Source organism: Plecotus auritus (assembly GCF_963455305.1).
Source record: "Plecotus auritus genome assembly, chromosome: 12".
NCBI lineage: Eukaryota > Metazoa > Chordata > Mammalia > Chiroptera > Vespertilionidae > Plecotus > Plecotus auritus.
In genome coordinates this window covers 6,926,368-6,931,914 of record NC_137778.1, presented here as the reverse complement: position 1 = coordinate 6,931,914, position 5,547 = coordinate 6,926,368, and positions in this window count along the sequence as shown.

The window sequence follows — 5,547 nt, the reverse complement described above, 5'->3', positions numbered from 1 at the left end:
AAAGCAACTGGCAGTGGCTGTCAGTAGGTCCTACTGCGTGCTCCCCTCCGCCCCTCCCGGCGCCCCGGGAGGCAGTGCAGTGCCGAGGAGCCGGGGGGGGGGGGGGGGGGGGGGGGGGGGGGGGGGGGGGGGGGGGGAATGCGCCCCTGGGGCCTGGCAGAGGGGAGCAGGCCCCCCAGCATCCCAGGAAGCCCGAGGGCACAGGGTGCACCTTCCTTGTGATAAGGAAACTCGGGCACAAGAAGATTAAACACTATAAACGGACAGAACCAGAAGCCAGGTCCCCTGAGCCTCCCTCCAACCCCCCGGAGAAACAGGCTGTTCTCCACTGTGGAGTCCCAGAGACGCTGCAGTCAGAGGAAGTAAATAGCGTCGGAACCCAAGCCGGGCCCTGCCCTTGTAAACGAAGCGCCTGGGAAGGACCCCTTGAGAGTCTAAGGTGGCTCCAGGTAGCGTGAGGTCCGGAGAAGGCGGGGAGGGTGTCGCCCCGGCTGGAAGGGGTGGGAAGGAGCGTCTGTAACCTTATGCCAGCTAGCACGGGCGTAGAGGAGGTGACCCAGGGTGGGACCAGCTGATCGCAAGGTCTTGTTGCTGCTCATTTGATCAGAGACAAAGAATGAGGGGCAGCCCTGACTGGTTTGGCTCAGTGGGTAGAGCGTCGGCCTGCAGACTGAAGGGTCCCGGGTTCGATTCTGGTCAAGGGCATGTACCTTGGTTGCGGGCCCATCCCCAGTAGGGGGTGTGCAGGAGGCAGCTGATCGATGTTTCTCTCTCATCGATGTTTCTAACGCTCTATCCCTCTCCCTTCCTCTCTGTAAAAAATCAGTAAAATATATAAAATAAAATAAAAGAATGAGGGGCAAAGGGAGGAAGGGAGAACAGAAGGGCAGAGAGGGAAGAACCCACCCCTGCCTCCTCCGGAAGTAGTCAGGGGAAGGATTGTCCCGTGGGCCCCGATTGCTATGGGCACACAGAGGGAGTGAAGGGAGGCCAGCGGATTGGGGGCAAGTCTGAGCACCCTGAGCCCCAAGGAGGCTGGGAGGGCAGGAGGGCAGGGATGGGGCCTTTGGTCTGGAGGCCTCAGGTGCCACTGGCTGGGCTGGTCCGTCCCTGCCCCCAGGAAGCTCCGTGCGGAGGGATTACCGACCTGTCCTCCCACAGATCCTTCTGAGGGCACAGGGCTCAAGTCTGAATTCCCCCAAGAACGGGCCCCTCCCACTAAGGCATCAGAAGGTCACACCCGCTTTCACCTCCTTCATTCACCTTCTCCTGGCTGGCAAGTGGGAGGTGGGTAAGAGGGGGCGGCCACCTTCGCTCTATGGGCCTCTCAGCTGACCTTGAATGTGGGCCTGGGAGGGAACAGGCGGAAACAGGAACCCGGCCCAGTTCAGGCCCCTGTGTGCGGGGGAGAGTGGATGGAGCTGAAGGTGCAGCAAGGAGCTTGTGGTTAGACATCAGAGAGGCTGCCTCCATGGCCCTGGGAGTCACCGGCCGCAGCGGCGAGGTGGCTCAGCATGGGGCAGTTGGAGGGCAGCCTTGTCCCGGCTCAGGGTGGACAGAGGATGACTCGGGAGTTAGGAAGCGCCTGTTCCCTAGTTCCTGGGCCGGGGTTCTGGGCCGCCTTCTGCCCAGCCCTCTGCAAGCACCGGGGCGAGAGATGAGAAATCAGCCCCAGAGCCTGAAGGTGTGTGGGCGTCAGTGCTGGGCTCTCCTGGTTTCCACTCCCCTTCCCTCGGCCTGCTGGTTCCTCCCGGAGCTGCCAGCCCTCCCAGGCCCTGGCTCTGGGCCCCGCACCGGAAAGGACTGTGCCCTTCCTGTGCCCATACAGCCTGGCAGGCTCCCTGCCCGCTCTGCCCTGGGGCCAGCGCACAGCCCCAAGGGCACTGCGGCTCCCACATTGGGGCTAGAGGACAGGTGACAGGACACCGGGGCCTCTTCGGCCCCCAGGGGCCCCTGAGCACCCTCCCTGCCCAGGTAAGGGTGGAGGCCCTGGGGGGGACCTCCTGGGCCGTGACCGTGGACCAGACTCCAGGACATAAATGGGTGCAAATGCCTGGTCCTCTGATCTGGGGGGCCTGGGTTGGGCTCCTGCTTCCTTTGAACACAGTCAGGGGTGCCAGTTTGGATCGAGGCCCTTGGAATGAGGAATAAAGACTCGAAAGTAGGAGGTGGGGGAGTCAGGAGACTGGTCTGGGCGTGGGTTTGAAAGGCATAGGGCAGAGAGGGGATCGACAAAGAGCGGGATGGGGGTCCTGAACCCAGTGGGTGGTTGGCATGGGGAAATCTGGGAGGTAGGTGTGTGTGTGTGTGTGTGTGTGTGAGGGGGGGGGGTGAAAGAGAGACAGAATAGTATATGGCACACGTCTGTACGTGTACCCAGGTATGTGCTAGCTAATGACCGAGGGGGCATCACTGTATGGGATGTGTGTGGGGAAGAGACCTGTGAATGCACCAAATGGTGATTCCACTGAGCCTTTTTTTTGAAATCCTCATCCGAGAATATTTTCCCATTGCTTTTTCGAGAGAGTGGAAGAGAGAGGGAAAGACAGGGAGAAACATCCATGCGAGAGAAACACATCCATTGGTTGCCTCCTGCACGAGCCCAGACCAGTGTGGCCGGGGAGGAGCCTGCTACCGAGGCACGTGCCCTTGACCGGAATCAAACCCGGGACCCTTCGGTCCGCAGGCCGATGCTCTATCCACTGAGCCACACCGGCTAGGGCGCAAAATGGCAATTCCAGAGGAGACGCTCCTCTGACAGGAGAGGCCACACTCCTCGGATGTGTGTCAGTGTGTTGAACACCAGTTCTGTGTGTAGCGGTGTGCGTGCCCGTGGCCAGCCAGGGGCGTGTGGAGGCGGGACGGAGCCCCTGTGGGTGTACGTGAGAGTCCATGGGAGAATGTGCCTGAGACGAGGGAGGGGCGCGGCTCAGCTGCAGATGGGCTCTCAAGGTCTCCAAGAAACAGCCTTGTTTCCTAAGTGACTGGCCTCCTGGGGCCTCCAGCCCAGACTTGAAGGTTGTTTCAAGATCATAAAAGAGAGAGAGGGAGGGAGAGAGGGAGGGCAGGAGCACTGGGAGCCTCTATCACCCCCACTGTCCCTCCTCCCGCCCCTCACCCCACTTCTTTGCTTCCATCCTGATTTGGGCCAAGCTCCCCAGCCCTGTTCGCTCCCTTCCTCCTCCCTGCAGCCAGCCCTCCCTGAGCAGCCTCTCCTCCCCGCCCCTCCCATCTCTCCACCTCCCCTTTCTCTTCTTCTTCAGGGCCCGTGGTCTTGTCACGGTGGCCAGGCTCCTGGGGCCTTCTGGGGTGTGGCGGACATTTTTTCTTCCAGGGGGAGGCTGTCTTGGGGTGAGAGAATGGACAAGGGTGTTGAGCAGGCCTGGGGTGGCCATGACAAGTGTCCAACGAAGGTGCCTCTGACCCCCCTTGCTCTCCGGCCCTCTCTCCTCCCACATCGGAAGAGTGCAGTGGCCTTGAGGTGGGAAGGCTGGGCTCAGAGCCGCAGGGTGGCTGTTCACGTCCCGCGGCTTCCTCAGTTTCCCCACTGGACCCCAGGGACGGCGGGGTTCTGCCCCTTGACTCGGCTCCTCTGCTTTCTTTCTGGTCTTCCTTTTCAATCTACTCAGAATGGGCTCTAAAACCCTCTGCCTCTGCCTCTTATTGCTTCTGTCTGCTTCACTCTTTCCCCGATTGTCCTTATAATTTCGTACTGTTCATACCATTTTAGAAAGGATTAGAAAACGGAGAAAAGAGAAGAATTTCCCTCAGCCTCTCTGCCTCTGCTCCAATCCTACTTCTTATTTAAAACATTTTTTAAGGGTGAATTTTTAAAATTGATCTGAGAGAGAGAGAGAGAGAGAGAGAGAAACATTGATGTGAGAGAGATCAGTTGCCTCCTGCACACACCCCGACTAGGGATCAAACCCACAACCCGGGTATGTGCCCAGACAGGGAATCGAACAGCCACCTTCTGGTGTATGGGACGGGAGGATGCTCCAAGCAACTAAGCCCCACTGATCAGGGCTTTTTTAAAAATATATTTTATTGATTTTTTTACAGAGAGGAAGGGAGAGGGATAGAGAGTTAGAAACATCGATGAGAGAGAGAAACATCGATTAGGTGCCTCCTGCACACCTCCTACTGGGGATGTGCCCGCAACCAAGGTACATGCCCTTGACTGGAATCGAACCTGGGACCCTTCAGTCCACAGGCCGACGCTCTATCCACTGAGCCAAACCGGTTTCGGCAGATGAGGGCTTTTTTAATTTTTATGTATTGATTTTGAGAGAGAGAGAGAGAGAGAGAGAGAGAGAGAGAGAGAGAGAGAGAGAGAGAGGAGAGATTATTCTACTTATGTGTGCATTCACTGGTTGATTCTTGTATGTGGTCTGACAGGATTAAACCCACAGCCCTGGTGTATCAGGATGACATTCCACCCAACCGAGCTACTGGGCCAGGCCCAGTCCTACTTCTTTTGTCCCCTATGGCTCTCCGGGCGGGTTAGCTCCAAGTTCGTGTCCCACCTAGACATGCAGGTAGAAGTCTAAGGGAGAAGAAAAAGATGTTCAGGGGCCCTTGTCAACCCTCCTCCCTGACGTGATGGGCCAGGGCTGTTCTGGGCCTCTGCCTTCCCACCTGCACCCCCTGCTACCCTCACCACGCCCTAATGTGAAGGGCACCTGCCTGTACGTTGGCCCTGGTGGGCCATTAACCAGCTCTGCGACTTTGGAGGCACCCTCACTCTGGCCTTAGGTCTCCATATGAATAATGAGAGCAGAGTTAGAAAATCTCAGAGGTCCCTTTGTAGCTCTGATGATCCCCAAATTCCAGCTACTTCCTCCCCAGCGCATGTCTCAGCCAGGGCCACAGGAGCTTTCCTGCAGTCGTATTTATTCAAGAACCACCTGTTGGAGACCTGGGTTCAGAGGCGACCCGATCGGGCAGGTACTCCTATTTTATTTATTGGTATAACCCACAGAAATGAGTCCGACCTTTACCTCTTGGCACAGAAGCCAGAAGGGGCTCAGATCCGGGCAGAGACCACCTGCTTTCTCACAGAAGCCCTGTGATGGGGGACGGGGCTGGGATGGGGCTGAGGAACCTGACATTTTGTGGCTGCATTTGATCAGCAAATACCAGATGAGTCTGTTGCCAGAGAGTCTTTGGGCTGGAAAAGTATGCCGGGGTGGTGGGGAGGCTGGGTTAATGGGCCCTGCTGAGTGGGGGGCAGGGGTCATAGCTGGGCCCTCCAGGGTTCCAATTTGCCTTTGATTCCATCTGGGCAGGGAGGAAGCTGAGGCAGGTTTGCTTTGGCCCGAGATCTGACCCAGCCACTGGCCCAGAGCACCCCGCCTCTCCGCTCCCCTGTCAAGAGGCAGCCTGGCTTGGCCCCCTGCTTCCTCCTTCCTACTCCTTGTTTCCCTCACCAGGCCCCCTCCACTTGACCCGGCACATAGCTCTGCTTGTCTGCCTGTTCCCTTTGGTGTTCCAGGTGCCCGCTGGGACCAGGTGCCCTGCGAACACCGGGCCCACAGGCCGCAGCCT